The sequence below is a fragment of the Microtus pennsylvanicus genome, chromosome 5 (genome assembly GCF_037038515.1).
Source record: "Microtus pennsylvanicus isolate mMicPen1 chromosome 5, mMicPen1.hap1, whole genome shotgun sequence".
Taxonomy (NCBI): domain Eukaryota; kingdom Metazoa; phylum Chordata; class Mammalia; order Rodentia; family Cricetidae; genus Microtus; species Microtus pennsylvanicus.
This window is the reverse complement of record NC_134583.1, coordinates 84,748,093-84,764,085: the sequence shown is the minus strand read 5'-3', so window position 1 is coordinate 84,764,085 and position 15,993 is coordinate 84,748,093. Positions and strand designations below refer to the sequence as shown.

The window sequence follows — 15,993 nt, the reverse complement described above, 5'->3', positions numbered from 1 at the left end:
TCCCCTTGACCCCTATGTAGGACAAGACTAGTGTGTTTGGTTTCTGGGTATCTTGTGCTTTGTGAAAGGAGGAGGCCCCGCACACAGGTTTACCCCTCAAAGAGAAGACCCTTCCTCAAGACTGACCTTGCTTACCACTGCTCTCCCCTTCTGTGGCTATTTGTGGGGCGGTGTCCCCAGCCTCGGAGCGCAGGTGCCACCCACTTGTCTATACTTAAGGATTCCTATGTCCCCAGTGCGCATCGGGGAGGAGGAGCAGGCTCCAGGCTGGGACTGGATCCCCAGAGCGTCTCCCCAGCAGCCGATCCGCCCTCCGTCCGCCCGGGGTTTTGCGTCCGCCGCTCCCTCCTCCCTCCTCCGCCCTCCTCTCCCTCGCTCCGCCTCGCCTGGATCAGCCCTCTGGTATTTCCTGCTGCTCGGCGACAGCTGAGCCCCTCGCGGGCCCAGCGCGGCCCGGCCCGGCCCGAGCACTGAGTGCTACCGCCACGGTAGGAGCTGCGCTGCTGGGGACCGGGAGGGATAGGGATGGTAGACAGGCCCGGGAAGGCCAGGAGGGGACTAAGCAGGCCTGAGAGGCTGCAGGGCCACGGAGCTGGCGTGGGGGTCAGGGAACCCTCACAGGCTGATCTGGGAGCTCCTTGGATGTAGCTGGGTAGACTCTGGCAGCAGCCGGTACGGGGAACAGCGCCTGGCTGGGGATCCCGGGTGTGTCGGGGACTTCTGCGTGGCGGGTGAGGCCCGCGAGTGGGTGCGGCATGCCCAGCCCCGCTTCCCACTTAGTGGGGCTTAAAGGAGTCAGGACCAGGCGAGTGGGTGGGAAGGTCTGGCTGCCTCCGACCCCGGGTCGGAGTACCCCTGCCCAGTCATAGCAAGGAATTGGTGTCTAAGAAGTCTGAGATCTCAGGTCGCTGGCTTGATTCCCAGATGATTCGGCAGGGTCAGCAGAGCAAGTGGCCGCTGACCCCACCTTGCCCTTGGACTCTGCCCATCCATCGCCTCCATCCGTAGGACTGGGTCCCTAAAGAAAGGGAAGGAAATTGGCGTTGTCGAGATTACTTGAGACTGCGCTTGAGGTTTTCTGGGACTGGGGTGGAGTAGGACCTGAGCCCCTCCCAGCTACAAGTCTAGCCTGGCTTTGCCTCCCAACCAGACATCCTGGCTCTTTAGTTCCAAGTCCCTGGAGTCCCAGTTGTGAGTGGCTCCTAGGGGTGTAGGCAGACACCTACTCCAGAGCCAAGGGGGCTGCTTCACCCCTCACCCACCTTGGGCCAGGCGGGTCTTATAGCCGGGAGGGGCTTACTTACCAGAATCCCTGGTTTGAATTTCTTGTTTTTGCCATCTCAGGGTCTCCCCTGGAGGCTTGTCACCCACTTGTCTATACTTAAAGATTCCTATATGTGTCTGCCATTGGTTCCAGCCTCTGCAAGATGCCTTTGTCAGGTCACAGGCGCAGGAGTGGTGGCGCCAGGTCCGGGGGTGGCTATTGCACTTTTGAATTTGTTTGTCCTGATTGAGTCCAGCAGCTACCCCCACCCTCCCAGGAACACCCCTGCTAATAACAACCAAGTGGCTGTGTCCTTACTACCTTTTTGCGCCCCCTCTTACTCAAGTGGGGGCAGAGGTGGGGGTGCTTGCTGACATTTGAACTTGGTGGGGTTTCAGAGGAGCCCAGAGAGCTTTGCAGGTGTCAGACAAGTCAGGGTGACCTGGGTAGCAAGTGGTGACATCTCGCTGTCCCTTTCAGGCTCCTGACTGCGGCTCTATTGTCTGCCTGCACGTGTACGGGGCAGCCTAGTGGGGGCTTTTAACACCAAGCCCTGGGTGCCAAGGAGGCAAGTGCTTGTGCCTGTCTGTTTGCCTGGCCGGGAGTGTTTAGAGAAGGGTGAAGCAGCTGGGTGAGGCTCCTCCCCCACAGCACTGTGCCTTGTCTCAGGGAGACTGCTGTGCTGAGGCCCAACCCCAGCAGCACATCCTGGATGTCAGAGGGGTTCTCTCTCTCAGCCAAAGGGTCTGAGGCCTTCAGAACTTGGCTCTAGGCTCTTGCCAGATGCCTCACGCATCCCTTCCCCCACACCCCATGTGTGTCTGCCATGCTGAGCTTTCCAGAGTCAGTCTCTCCTGACACCGGGCTTCTTCCAAGAAGCTCTCTGAGCTACAATAGAGAACTGACAGGCCACAAGGCGGGAAGACAGAAGTGGCACGCACTGGGGAGTGTTGTGTCTGGCAGCTGTATTGAGGACTTGAGCCATCTGTGCGTTCTGTGGTCAGCCACATGCAAGTAGACACATGCCACTCCTGACACATGTTCTGAGCTTGCTCAAGGTGGTAGGGGTGTGTCCCACCTTCATTCCCATTTATTGTTGAAGAGGAGGGTGGGGCTGCTTCTTAAAAACATGGGGGTCTCCCAGTGAGACTTAGGAGCTTGAATTCTGACTCCAAGATAGTGGTACAAATAGCCCCAAGCACAGGGCTGTTGGGTTCAGATCCCTCCCTGGAGCCACTGCAGGCTGTTTGCAGGGTTGGCTGGGCACCCGGGGTGAGCATCTTCAGTGTTGGGTGGGGCAGCACAGTGAGGTTGGCCTTTGCACAGGCTACCCACTGAAAGCCATGGCTGCCTGTTCCGGAATGCCCTGTCACTGTTGAAGGCTGTTCTATAGGAAAAATACCTGTGTGCTGAGCCTTCAGCTCAAAGACAGGAATTCATAATCTGCCCCATCCCTGAGGGTTTAGCAGCTATCCATTTGAGATGTATGCATAGATAGGGAATTTTGAGCCTAGAGTCAGGTACAAAGGCTTTGGACTTGGGATCACATCATTGTCTTTGTGTTGTAGTTCCCAAGTCAGGACTCACTCGGGATCATGCCCATGTGGGATAACAGGTTGCCTTGTTCTGGCATCTAAGCCGGGGGGACTGGTATCAGTCATGGACAGGGCTTGTGACAAAACAGAGGCTCCAACTTGGAGTTCTTTGTCTGTAGAGCTAGTGGCAGAATCACACATGTGAAGAGGGCCAAGCTGGTTTGGGGACCCAGAGAGGAGATCCTTGCCAGGGTGATGACAGACCTGTAAAAAAGGGGTGGAGGGCTTGAAGACGGTTGAGAAAGGCCTGGGAGCCACCCAGTCAGACCCCTAGGGTAGCCCTGGTCAACACAGCCTTACCAAGGTCATCCAGGTCATTAAGATGTAAGAGAATGCTTTTACAGTTCAAGTGCAGATTGAGCAAGAGTAGAAGGGCCTAGAATACACAGTGGCCTTTGATCAAGGCTCAGAGCCACCCGGGCGGTAAGCTCAAGCTTTATAGGGCTTTGCCAGCCTCCCACCTGCCCAGCTCCTGCATGGAGCATCATTGTTCCCCAGCTCATACCTAGCATCCAGCCAGAAACAGTGTGGCTGTATAACCTGGACTTCGAATCAGAGCCCTTAGTGTCTGTGAGGCTCTGGATTCCATCCCCAGCACTGCCAAGGTGTGTGCGTGCGTGCGTGCGTGCGTGCGTGCGTGTGTGTGTGTGTGTGTGTGTGTGTGAGCACGCGCGTTTTCATGTAACCTGACCCCTCAGAGCCCTTCTCTGGATAATCCCTGGTCACAAGGGACCTACCCCTGATCCCTGTCCCCTGCTTTCACCTTGCCCCATTCCTCACTCCCAAGGACTCACCTGCATGCCTGGTTTCCTTACCCCACTGCCCTGCGCTGACTGTACTCTGTGGTAAGCTCTCTCGCAGATCTGAACATGGTGAACTCCGTCGGATCCAGGTTCTACCAATCGCCCTCTGCCCCTGTCTTAAACTGCCTGTTTTAAATTCATGTTTCTTTCTTAGCAGCATGGAGCTATATCTGAAATTATCTTGATTTATTTAATTGGATGTCTGAATATTGCAGGGAACAGTTGGGCCGGAGGTAGCCTGAGGGAGGCTGCTGTCACCTGTCTTCATTCTCTGTTGTCTGAATGTGAGCTCCAGGCTCAGTTCCCAGGGCCTGGCACCCAAAAAGCCTTGTGCTTGTGTGAGGTGAGGTTAGAAGGGAACTCCCTGGAAGTCGGTGGTCTGAGGCCAACCGCCTGTCTTGCCTCTCTTACCCCTGCTTCCCCAGCATCAGGGGCTAAGAGTTCTGCTTTGGTATTGTGTGTAACCCATGTCTCCCAGCCTCCAGCCTCTAAATTAGGACCAACTTCTGCAGGTTAGCCTCAGAGCAAAAGACACCGGTATTCTTATGTGGTGTGTGCAGGTGGCTGCTGCTTTTGCCTCAAGGCCAGACAGAAGAGATTTAACTCATTGGGGTTCATAACTTAAGGAGAGACATCGAGATGCCCTGCCCGCAGGCTCCTGGCTGGTGTGGAATCGCCTTTCCTGGACAAATGCCTGGGCAGTTTGGAAAGCCAGCCAGGTCACGCTGTCTGTGAGGTCATCCCAGAAACACTGTCTCTCCAGGGATAGGTGGGCACACAGAGTGCCTGCACCGGGAGAAACCAGGCCTCTAGGACCTGATAGGAGCTGTGCCGAGAGTGCTGTGTGGTTCCACTAAGGGACAGGCTATCACTCTACACCTGGGGGAGCATGAGCAGGAATAGGAGCAGTGGCACCTGGACAGAGATGGCAGTGAGATTCCTGCATACCCCCTGGGTGAGTGCAAGTTGAGAGGATCAGGCCGGGCGAGGGTGGTTCCTGTCTGAGCTCAGCCTTCTGCCTTCTTTTTCAGGGTAGGAGAGAAGCCAGGCCTCTCCCAGATTCTGGTCTGTGGCCCATAGCCAGGGCTGCTTCCCTAAGAGTGCAGAGGACTCTGGGGCTGATCCCAGGGACAGGGCAGGGGGAAGAAGGAAGGCCCGGTTTCTAGTTTACATGGCAAACTTTATGCTCAGCCACATCAGAAAGTCACCTTTGTTCAGGGGGTTCCAGCCTTTGGTGCAGGGACCAGAGTAAGCCCTGTGTTCCTTGTTCTAGAAGGGTGAGCCAGGGCAGCGAGTGGGTACTCGGCTCTGGGCTGCCCTCGGCCCCTCCAACCAGCCACAATCCCAAATACCAGAACCGCCCAGGCTGCTCAGATTGCTGGTACAGTTTCTGAGACGTACGGGGGCCTGCGTGGGATGAGTGGATGGAAAACCCTGGTCTATGGGAACCTTACAGAAATGTTGCAACCCAAGTGTCTGCCATGATGTTCTTTTGTCTCCAAGTTACCTGTACTTGTGTGTGTCACTGGGCTTACATGAAGTCCCCAGCATTATGTGATGACTGACTTGTATGTTCCCTAAAGTCCCAGTCAAAGCTGTCAACCCTCCAGCTATCATCTCCCTTGGTAGTCCCCCCTGCTGTCACGATGGGCCTTCTTCTGCAAGTAGAATACCTTCTACTCATCCCATCCCTCCTCTTTACAGCCCCCTCTCTGCTCATGACCTTAGCCTCCGTCGCAGCTGTCCTGAGCTGCCTCTGCGGATGGTGGGCACCCAACCTGTGAAGAGACAGTGATTCCATGGGAGGGGCTTGTCTGGCCCCAGCTTCTAGAGTATGCCTGTCATCCCCCACAGGATCCCAGCACACAGAATCCTCACAGGGAGCAGGTCCAGCGAGATGCCCTAATCCAAAGCCTAGAGAACTAGAGTGTCTTTATCTCTGATCCATAGTTGCCTAACAACCAGCACTTCGCTTAGGAACCAGACCGTTCATTCTGGGTACCAGAGCTGGTATTCAGTCTCCGAGATGACAGATGGTGATGGTGACAGTTCCCAGGCCATACTGGTCTCTGGAGCATGCCCTATCCCCGGAGAAGACTTGACCGCGGGAAGGGACTGGCAGCTCTGAGTTCTTAGGTGCCACCCTATTGCTCCAGAGTTCCACGTGCCAGATCCTGAGCCCTGTTTCTCCATCCCTTCCCCGGGCAAATGCAGGCTTCCAGTACCCCAGCTCTCATTTGCTGGGGACCCAGGAATGTAAGATTACCCTTCGCCTGGCCTCAACTTCTCCGTTCTTCAGTCTCCCTCCCTATGACACTGCCCCCTAACCAGCAGATCCGGGGACTCCTGTGAGCACATGATGTCTAGGCAGGAGCTTAGCATGTGGCTGGACACGTCCAACGCCTAAGATCTCCACAGAGCACCACCAGCTCTGCTCCTTGAGCCATTTTCTGTCATTGGAACCACATCGTGTTTTAGGCACAAAGTTTCTGTTTGTTGTAAAGAGTTTGAAAGCTGCTCCATCCTCCTTCCTCCCACCGACTCTCACACACTGTCACAGACAGCTGCGTCTTCAGTGTCACTAAAGCGCCCTCTATTCTACTGCACATGCATCCTCATGTGGCCTCCCCATGGCTGACGTACCTGCTATGGGAGGCAAAGCCCACCCTACTGTCCTGCAGTCCCTGGATGAGGATAGCGTGGAAAGGACAGAGGCAGATGTGACAAGCGGGTACCAGCGTGAGCAACAAGCCTTTACCTGATGACCCTGTGGTATTCTTTGACCTCTGTGGGCCGAGGAACAGCCAGCTTTGAAGGGAGCCCTCACCCACTGTGGTGCTAAGCTGGGTTTCCACTTTGGGCCTGGCACCTGCAGGAACGCGTGGGCCCCAGCTGCTGAGAGGCCTAAATTCTGCCTCTGAATAGCAACAGAATGACAAGTCCCTGGAAAGCAGGTCCCCAAAGGGCAGGGGAGGCTGCTGGGAAGAGGAGGGTACTTGGCTACATACTGATGGGGAGTTTGGGATGTAAAGAGGCTGTTGCTTTGACCTAGAAATTCAGCCCCAGCGTGTTAAGCCCAGGGTGAGGCTGCTTAGCATAGGGCTTAGTGGCTGGTCCCGTCCCAGTGGCCACTGTTGGTTATCCCTGCTGGCCAGGCAGGTGAGCTGTTACAGAGTCTTATGGGGAAAGGGGACAGAGGACTTCCCTGTTGATGATTGGTCCCCAAGGGGTTGTATTGGTTCCACGGCCTCAATGGGCTGCTTAAGAGTGTCTGTCAGTTGGTACAGGCTCCATGAATCCAGACCGGTAGGACCCACATCCTTGCTGCCCTCCCTCCTCTGTGTGTATCCCAGTGGGCTCTTTGCCAGTACAAGCCCTCCTTGATGGTACCCACCATAACCAGTGCCCACCTTCCCAGGAGAACTTGGGCGGGGACACCTGGACCACACTTTTAGAACCTCATTTAGAAGGTGGAAGAGTGAGGCGTGCAGTCCCTATGGCCAGGGGTACAGTCACCCTCACTCTGTACGACCTACAGTATGTCTCAGGGCAGCTGGTGCCGGTAGTAGCCTTGTGGCCACTCAGCCAGACTGAACACAGGACTGGCCCTATTGACCTTCCCTGAACATGATACTAGCTTATCTGGTCCTTCTTGCTGCCTGCATCTGTCTGTTCTCACAGATGTCCTTCCCTGACTGGAAGGCCTGTCCCTGTCTCTGTCTGGGGCACTAACCCAGTGCCCCTAGCACATGTATAGTAGACACAAGATATTTGGGGCATGCTTAGCACCCAGGATCTGGCTCACACCACCCATGTCTTCTGGACCTCCACCCCTTTTACAGGGTGACCCTTCCTTAGTCTGACTTGATATACCTTTTATTTGTTTTGTTTCTGAGACTGCTATGTGTCCCGACTGGCCTGGAACTCCCTATGTAGACCAGGTCCTGAACTCACAAAGCACTGCCTATCTTTGCCTTTTGGTTGCTAGGATTAAAATGTGTGCCCCCACACCCAGCCTTTTCCTTCCTTAAAAAAAAAGAGAAAAAATTAACTTTTGGGGGCAGAGGAGGAAACTTGACACAGTGCATATGGGGGTCTGAGCTTGTGGGAGTTGGTGTTTTTCTTCTACCATGTAGGTTCTAGAGATTTAACTCAGGCCATGAGGCTTGCTGGAAGTGCCTTTCTTTCTTTACCAAATGAGCCATCTCATTGGCCTCCCTTAGCCCTCTTTCAGGCATGTCTAACCTGTGACCCATGCAGCCGAGGTTTGTAATAAATATAGCCCAAGACAAACTGTAAAACTTACTTAAAACATTGTGTCTGGCGTGGGGCATGAGTTTGGGTTTTGTTGCTGTTGTTTCGTAATTCCACAGTGTGAACTTTGTAGATGACAGTGTCCTATCCTCCTGTCAAAGACACACTTATTGAATGGGCCATGATCGCCTTGCTGCTGGCCCCATCCTTCTATCGAGGCTTAGCGGAGCCCACTTTTCTCTCTCTCTAGCCAGTGAGTGTCACGTGGTAGCTGTGTACATGTCTGTGTGGTTTAGGTGTTTTGTTGGGTACAGAGGCACATAGACTCTGGATCATTAGCCATGAAGCCACATGCCCCAGAAGGCTGAGCCACTTCTATCTGGGCTCTGAGTGGCAGTCTGATGTCGTGGATGCCGAGTACCCGTGCCATTAGAACATGGATCCAGTAAACTTCATGGGAACTCCTGCCCCAAGTGGCCCTGATTGTTCAGACCTCAGCTTCCCCATTTGCCTGTGAAGTGGGCCATCATGTTGCCAGGTTCATAGGGATGCCTGGAGAACTTGGTGAGAGCACACACTGAAAGTGCAGGGCCCACAGTTTGGAGATGGCAGGATTCTCAGCATGGAGAGGAATACTTCCTTTCATTAATAAAACACATTAATAGCTAATCATCTTGAAAGCTTTAAACACAGAAACCACATAAAATCACAGAAGCATGCCAGCCGCACGAGGCCTAGTGTACCAGCGTTATCAAGGCGCCTGTGTTTGTCTGTATTTGCTGCAGCTTGGCTCTGAGAGACCAAAGTCATGCTGCCGAGGAAGGGAGAAAGGACCTTGTTCAGTCCTTCAGCTCTTGCGCCTTCCCCAGGGCCCTGCAGCCTCGGGTTGTCCAAGTGGCCGTTTCCAGGCATGGTTTTACTGCCTTCATTGTCGGATGATGAACCTTCATGAGTGGACGCCAATCTCTGCCTTCATTTATATACATATGGTCCATTCTCGATCTGCGTTGTTTGGTGTTTGGAGACAGGGTCCCACTCTGTAGCCCAGGCTGGCTTCGAAGTCACAGCCTCAGCCTCTGGAGCTCTGGGATTTCATTTCACTTGTACCTTCCTTCTCCTTGCATCTCAGGATCTGCAGAAAGTGGTGCACAGTGTAGGCGGCTAGCCTTTTTGCCCTCTGGTTACAGGACCTGCTCTCTTCCTGCTTTGTGTGGAAATGTCTTGTTTGCCTCGGTTCTCTCTGGCTGGAATACTGTGTCCGGTTTCCTTGGCCGCGTCTGTGAAGATCTCCTAAGGAATGGGTGGTTAAGGGTGCCCATCAGCGGCCTGTTGGGGTGTCATCACATTCCAGCTAAGGGCATTCCTGACTCTCCTGGCCCTAGGGGATCCATTTACCACATCCATCTAATCGCTTGTCCAAGAAGACTCCAATTTCTCTTATCCATTTAGAGAGAGGATTTTAGAGAGAGTGCGCCCCCCCCCCCCAGCTTGCAGAATAAAAGCTTGTTCCCACAAATGTTTGCCAGGCCCTCCAGCGTTTTTAATTGGCCAATACATTTTGTTAATTAAAAACCAAAAAATTGGCCTGACCTTCCCTGAGGGCCTGAATATCCAGAAGGGTAGAGTCTGGCTGATGGACTGCAGGGTCTGCCTGGAGTCAGTGGTGGCACAGGGCCCGCTGTTGCCACCTCCTGTGGAGCCACATTGCCTTGCACGTGTGCTGGGATGTGATTATAGCCTTCTGTACCCATAAACACATAACATAAATGTTCTCAGCATTCACCTCTTCAAACTGTGGCCCAGAAAGCCTGGGCTAGGATGGCCATGGGCCAAGCTTTAGGTGAGCATGCCGACCCAAGCATTAACCCTAAGGGGCTCATACTGGACAGGGCCAGCAAGGCTCCATGGTCATGCCCTGTCAGTCACTGGTCATTTCCACTATAGGGCTGCCCTCCCCCTGTCAATCATAGATTCCCAGCCAGGATCCACAGGCTAGAGCGCCATTGGTGCTCTGCCTTTCCTAGGTACTCCCTGCTCCCTCTGTGTCAGGAGATCACATACCCCTAAGGCCACCTTCCTGCCCTTCACTGGCAATGAGGGGTCTGGGTTCTTCCCTGGGTTTCCTACGTTTCCTTCATCGGGCACTGCCTGTAGACCTTGGGAGGGTGCCCTCAGCACTCCTGGGCAGTTGAGGCTCCCAGAGCTCCTGGCGCTCCTGGGAATGTTGCCTATGGAAGAGGAGGGAGACACCCCAGGGCTTCCTGCTGCTGGAGACTGTGCTCTCAGAAGCTGAGAACCCCTACAGTGCCGTGTAGGGGGAAAGCTGGAGGCTCCTCCCAGGCAGCCATGGTGGACAACTGCCCATCCCTGGTGGCCTGGCCACGTGGGTCATTTGGGAATTTTCCCAACTTGGGTCTGTGTCACCCAGCAGCCCGAGCTTCCCGTTGGTGTAAACTGCAGTTTAATGAATGACTGCACACAAACAGCCACCCTCACCCTGAGCGTTATTTTTAACCCGGGTCTGCTTTCCCATTTTCTTGCAAACCTTGCCTGTATGAGGAACAAGCCATGTATCTCCAGCAGGCGTCTGTACCCTCTGACAGTGGTCATTCAGCATCCCTGGAGCCTCCTCCCGGTGTCATCAGCCACTGTGGACCCTAGGAGCTTCTTAGGGTGCTGGGGCTTCTTTCCCAGATCACCCTGATAACCCTGCTGGTAGCCAAGTTTTGAACTCTTTTCCATGCTCAGTGGAAGTAGATTGGTGTCAAGGCACCAGGTACTCGGCTCCTGGTGACCTTAAGGTGCACATGAGGAGTAGTCCTCTTCCTGCCAACTGTGGTGGCACACGCCTTTGATCCCAGCACTCGGGATGCAGAGAGGGGCAAGGAGATCTTCGTGAGTTCCAGGCCATCCAAGGCTAGCTACATAATAAGAAAATAAAAGCAATTAAAGAAATAACCCACTTCCTGTGACTAGAGTCATTTTGTAGGCCCTTTTGGCTTTTTTTTAAATGATTTACTTTTTAAAAAGTGTTTTGAGATAGGGTCCCTGGTAGCCCAGGTTGGCCTCAAACTTGCTATATAGCTGAAGATAACTCTCAACTGCTGATCTCCTGTTCCCACCTCCTGGGTGCTGGGATTACAGGCATGCACCAGCTCACTTGTTTAGGAGGTAAACACTGCCAACAGCCACATCTCCAGCCCTGTAGGCTTTTAGTCACTAATCTCTGCTCGCACTTAAAATAACTCTAATCAGTAGACGCTGTTGTCATCTCCTTTTACAGATGGGGACACTGAGGCTCAGAGGTGACAAGAGCTTCCCCAGGTCACCACCCTATACAAAGCTGGGGTTGGAACTGGCGCCGTGTAGCATCTCCCATACAGTGGTACACTAGACTCTAGAGAGGTACCACAGTGTTCTACAGTTGTTCCAATGCCACAGCTCCAGACTCCTTGCACTTCCTATGGGAGGGGCTAAGTCCACTGTTGCCTGGGCAACAGATAAGTGGTGGTGTTAGAAATGTGAACAAGCCTTGAGAGCTTGGGAGGTTCTAGCAGAGGAGCCTTGGACCAAGACCCAGCCTTCTCTGCTCAGTGAAGGTTGTCCTCTTGGACTGAGCACAGCGGCTTCCTGAGGGACACACATGGAACCACGAGGGAGGAAAGGAAAACCTGTCTAGCCATGGTATTGAGATGGGATTGCCCTCGGGACCTGTCTGGGGTGAGGAAGCCATGGAGGAACATGGCTGAACAGTATGTGGCTAACCTAGGAAGACCACATGTTGCCACTGAGTCCTGCTCACAAAGGGATGGTTCAAGGCAGCCCGACCACTCAGGACTCACTATCTAGCCCAAGTTAGCTTCAAATGCAGGATCCTCCTGCCTCAACTTTCCAAGTTCAAGTAAGTGCCCTTGCACTTGGCTAGCATCTTGTGTGCCTCATGGCTAATGAAATCACATCCAGGAGCCCGGCGCCCAGCTGTGCTGTGTCTGTCTATACTGTAGCCACTGAATGCTTACTATCTTCTTTTGGTTTGTAATTTTTGAGGTGGTTTTATCATTTTTTTTTCTAACCATGTAGTCCAGACTAGCCCCAAACACTCCTAGGTTAGCTCATCAGCCACGGGCTTTGCCAGGACCACTGTCTCTAACAGATGAGAGGGAGGAGTGGGTTGGAGGCATGGGAGCCAGCCCCCTTTCCTTGATGGCGTCCAGAGACCAGAAGAGCATCAAGGGCAGATCTCATGCTTCCCTGACCGGGCTGGGTGAGGCCACCCAAGCTGCCAGTGTCATCAGGAAATGCAGGTGACAGGGACACATTCAGTCTGGCCGGGAGTAAAGAGGGACTTCGGGGGCTGGTTCTGAGAGCTCTGAGTGCGAGCCTTTCCCTAGGAGTGGGCAGGGGCTGGGAGCTGACCAGGCCAGGGGCCTCACCCTGCATGTGGGGCCTGGGAGAGAACAGTCTGCGTCCTGCCTGCTAGGAACTCAGCCATCCCAGTGCACCACGCTGCCCTGAGAACCACCCGACTCCTAGACATGGGATGGCCCCTGCAGCACCAACAACAATTCTCTGAGGCGACTTGATTTCCCTCTGGGTTATGCCAGGCGGGTGCGCAGCAGTGGATCAAAGAGGAGCAGGAGATCTGGCTTAGTGCCCTCACCTCCAGCCCCTCTTTTCTCTGTGGGGAGCCCCTGAGATGGGACAGGCTGTACAGCTGGATTTGAGTGCAGCAGTGGGTCACCTAATGCAGCAGTGACTTTATCTGGAAGCAGAGACTTCTAATGCCACACAATGAGGGTGGGGAGTGTCCGCTCCTTTCAGCCAGGGTTCCCCCACCTAGTTATGTCCTCATCCTGGGCCACCACCACAGAGGACCAGACACTGGATATCAAGACAGTAGAAATGCCTTTTTGTGTGGTCTTTCCTCGGGGTGGGAATAAAGGCAGGCTGCCTCTGTGGACCATCAGGGAGGGACCATCCTAATTCCTTAGCTTCTGGATACCTGGGGTCACTAAGCTGCAGCCACAACCCTCTAGTCCCTTCTGCATCTTCACGTCACTCTCTCTGTATCTGTGTCTCTGTTCTGTCACCAACAGGTCCCCAGTTCTAGGAACCTCTTCACTAGTTATCTCTACAGATACCCTATTCCCAAAGACACCATACTCTGGATTAGGACTTAGATATATGTCTTGGAGGGACAAAGACCACTTTCTATACCCTTAGGCAGTGGTCAAGAGCTCCTGAGACTCTGAGGGAGATGAACTAAGAGGTAGCATTGCAGACCCAGCTGATGGAATCGGTGGAGGAAGGGGCTGGGCCCTGGGACAGAGCGTTGCTACACTAGCAACACCACTCAGCGGCAATCAGTCCTGGGCTGGGGACTGGGGTGGGATAGTGTGTGGTCTTATTTACTGATACGAGCAATGAAGACAGGGGCAAGACCTAGGCTGCCCAGGCAGTGGGCAAGGAGCTGGGAAGGAGGGTTAGTGTAACTGATCGGGAGATGCCCCCAAGGGGAGAGGCTGCCTGAGGGATTTTGTGTTTTGTGGTAATGGGCACAGGCATTGATTGAGCCTCAGCATTCCACACTGTCTTGTCCCTGAGGGAGACCTGAACAGGTCCATACTCCTATGTTAAGTGGCCAGCCTGGCCATGCTGGATGTGCTCCTGGGCCCCTCCTAAGCTCTGAGCCTCTGCCCCAGAGGAACAACCTGGGAGGAGGGAACAGCAGCCATTGCATCAGCGTACTTCCTTGGGAATGGAAAAACAGTCTTCCAAAAGCCCTCATCCAAACAAGGAAAATCAAACTGCACTGTCTGCTCCCTGGGGACCCGGACTCTACCCCTGAGACCAGGTCTTCACTGGCTTTCTGTGGAGGAAGCTGCCTCAATGGCTGCTCACAGCCACACAGCTCCCCTGCCCTGACCACACAGCAGAGGAAACAGAAGCAGATGGCTGAGGCGTTTGGCACCTCTGATGTGATGCACATACACATGCTTGTGTGCCTATTTGCCTCTGTGTGTGTGTGTACAGTAAAAGGGTCATGAGTGGTGAGGGTGGGCGAGAGGAAGCAGGAAGCAAGGAACTTGTGCTACCATACAGAGCTCATCAGTAACGACCACAGCTGGCCCTTAGACTCCAGTTGCCTAGCACCAGAGTGAGGTTGTGGCCACCTGTAAACAGTCCTTGGGAGATAGATTGTTTGATTAAGAGGCAGATAGACAAGGCACAGGAGGCTCTCCTTCTTGGAATATACCTGTGTGCTGAGACAGGGCCTCCAGAACCTTAGGCAGCCCACAACTTTACCAATTTATGTTTATACCATGGGCATCTTGGCAGCACCTGTTTCTCGTGACCCCAGAACCAAATGAGAGCACAGGAGCCTAGACTAGCCATTCACCTTTAATGGAAGAGTCCCATGCTGCTGTGGCTGCAGCTGCTTCTGCTCTGGCTGTTTGTGGCTGTCGTGGCTGCTGTGACTGCCGTGGCTGCTGTGGCTGTCGTTGCTGCTGTGGCTGCCGTGGCTGTTTGTGGCTGTTGTGGCTGCTGTGGCTGTCGTTGCTGCTGTGGCTGCCGTGGCTGCATGGCTGCCGTGGCTGTTTGTGGCTGCCGTGGCTGCTGTGGCTGCTTGCTACTTATTCCCTGGGCTGACCCCAAGCTCTGAACGGCCGTTGTCTGAGGAACTGTGGAGGTCGGAGTAGTGCTGTGGTGGTATCATGTCAGGGTAGACATGGAAAGAGGGACCTTGGGCATGGCTGCCCCAGAATCCTGACTCTGCTACATTTAGGTCACAGGGCATGGCCCAGCCTGATCTGAGTGAGGTGAGCTTGGCATAATCGTGGAAGATAAATGGGGAGCTTGGCAGTGGGAACCTAGGCTGCGTCTCCCCAACACCCCTGGCCTTGAGCTTTTTTGATCCTGCTCTGCCTCAACCCTGGTACGTCTCCCTCCTTACAGGACTCCGTGCTGTCTCCACAAAGGTATTTTTTTCTAGACTTAGCCCCCAGTTGGCCTCCTTTCAGCCAGAGCTCCCTCCCAAGGGTGATGAGCTGACCCCTCACCTCCAAGGACTCCATCAGGCCCCGTGCCCCAGAAGTTCCTTGTAGGGTGTAGGGTAATATTGCCCCATATATGCCCAAACCCTCGTCCCAGGTGTCTGAAGGTGGTCTTACTTGACGTGGGGTCTTTGCATGTGTGAATGAGGGTCTTAGTGGAGATCAGCTGGATTTGGGGGAGAATGGAGAACCAATGAGCCCTCAAAAGAAGAAGCACATAAATTCTCGGAAGATGCACTAGACGCTTGGAGATGCCCAGGGTGCCCAGAAGGTGCAACCACAGTCAGGTCCCTCTCCTGGAGACCTTGAGGGGACTCAGCTGATACCTTGATTTTGGATTTGGGGCCTCCAGACCCATGATCAAATAAACCTTTAAGTCATTGTCTGTGGTCCTTTGTCAAAGCTGCCCCACAGAGAAACGCACTCCCTCTTGGGGAAGCTGGTGTCAAGGCCAAGGAAGGCCCTGCCCCCATCAACTAGGTTTTCCATCAGAAGGAAGCTGAGGGCCTGGGTGTTGTGTGCCTAGAAGGCTTCACTTCCTAAGGAACCGTCCCCAAAGACAGGGATAGTGGGCTGTAGCATCAGACTCAGAGGCATGTGTCCCTAAAACTCCTGGGGGTGGGAAGGGTTGCGTGTGATGTGACCAGAGACCCATTATGGTCTCTACATCACAGCCTGCAAGCATCTCTCTCTTCTCACCTGTCGCCTGCTGCTCACGGGGCCTGTGGCTGTGCTTCTGGTTTAGAACTTGTCATTTCAGAGTGTGACCAAAATGTCAGCATACAGATCCAAATTTAGGCCTGGGAATGTTAAGGACGAGCCATGCCTTCTTGCTTCTCCTCTGGCACTATTTCTTGGCCCTGATAGCTCTGGGGACTTAGGACCACTGCGGGGGTGGGGTGTCTCTGGACCCCTCTATGTCTCAGGTGCTAGTAAACTGGCCAAGCAACTAGCCAGTCATGGCAGATGACTGGGAGTCTCTTGTGGCTCACTATTCAAGTGGTCTGTCTTTCTGCCCCTCC

The 15,993-nt window shown here is 54.0% G+C and overlaps 1 protein-coding gene across 1 annotated transcript in view; it reads left to right on the top strand.

Moving 5' to 3' along the window:
• The first annotated feature begins 210 nt into the window (after window positions 1-210).
• Osbpl5 (oxysterol binding protein like 5) overlaps window positions 211-15,993 on the top strand; it is a 62,135-nt gene continuing 46,352 nt past the window's right edge. Inside the window, exon 1 of the mRNA XM_075972882.1 lies at window positions 211-488. The gene's annotated coding sequence lies outside the window, so the exon portion shown is untranslated. The remainder of the gene's footprint in view (window positions 489-15,993) is intronic.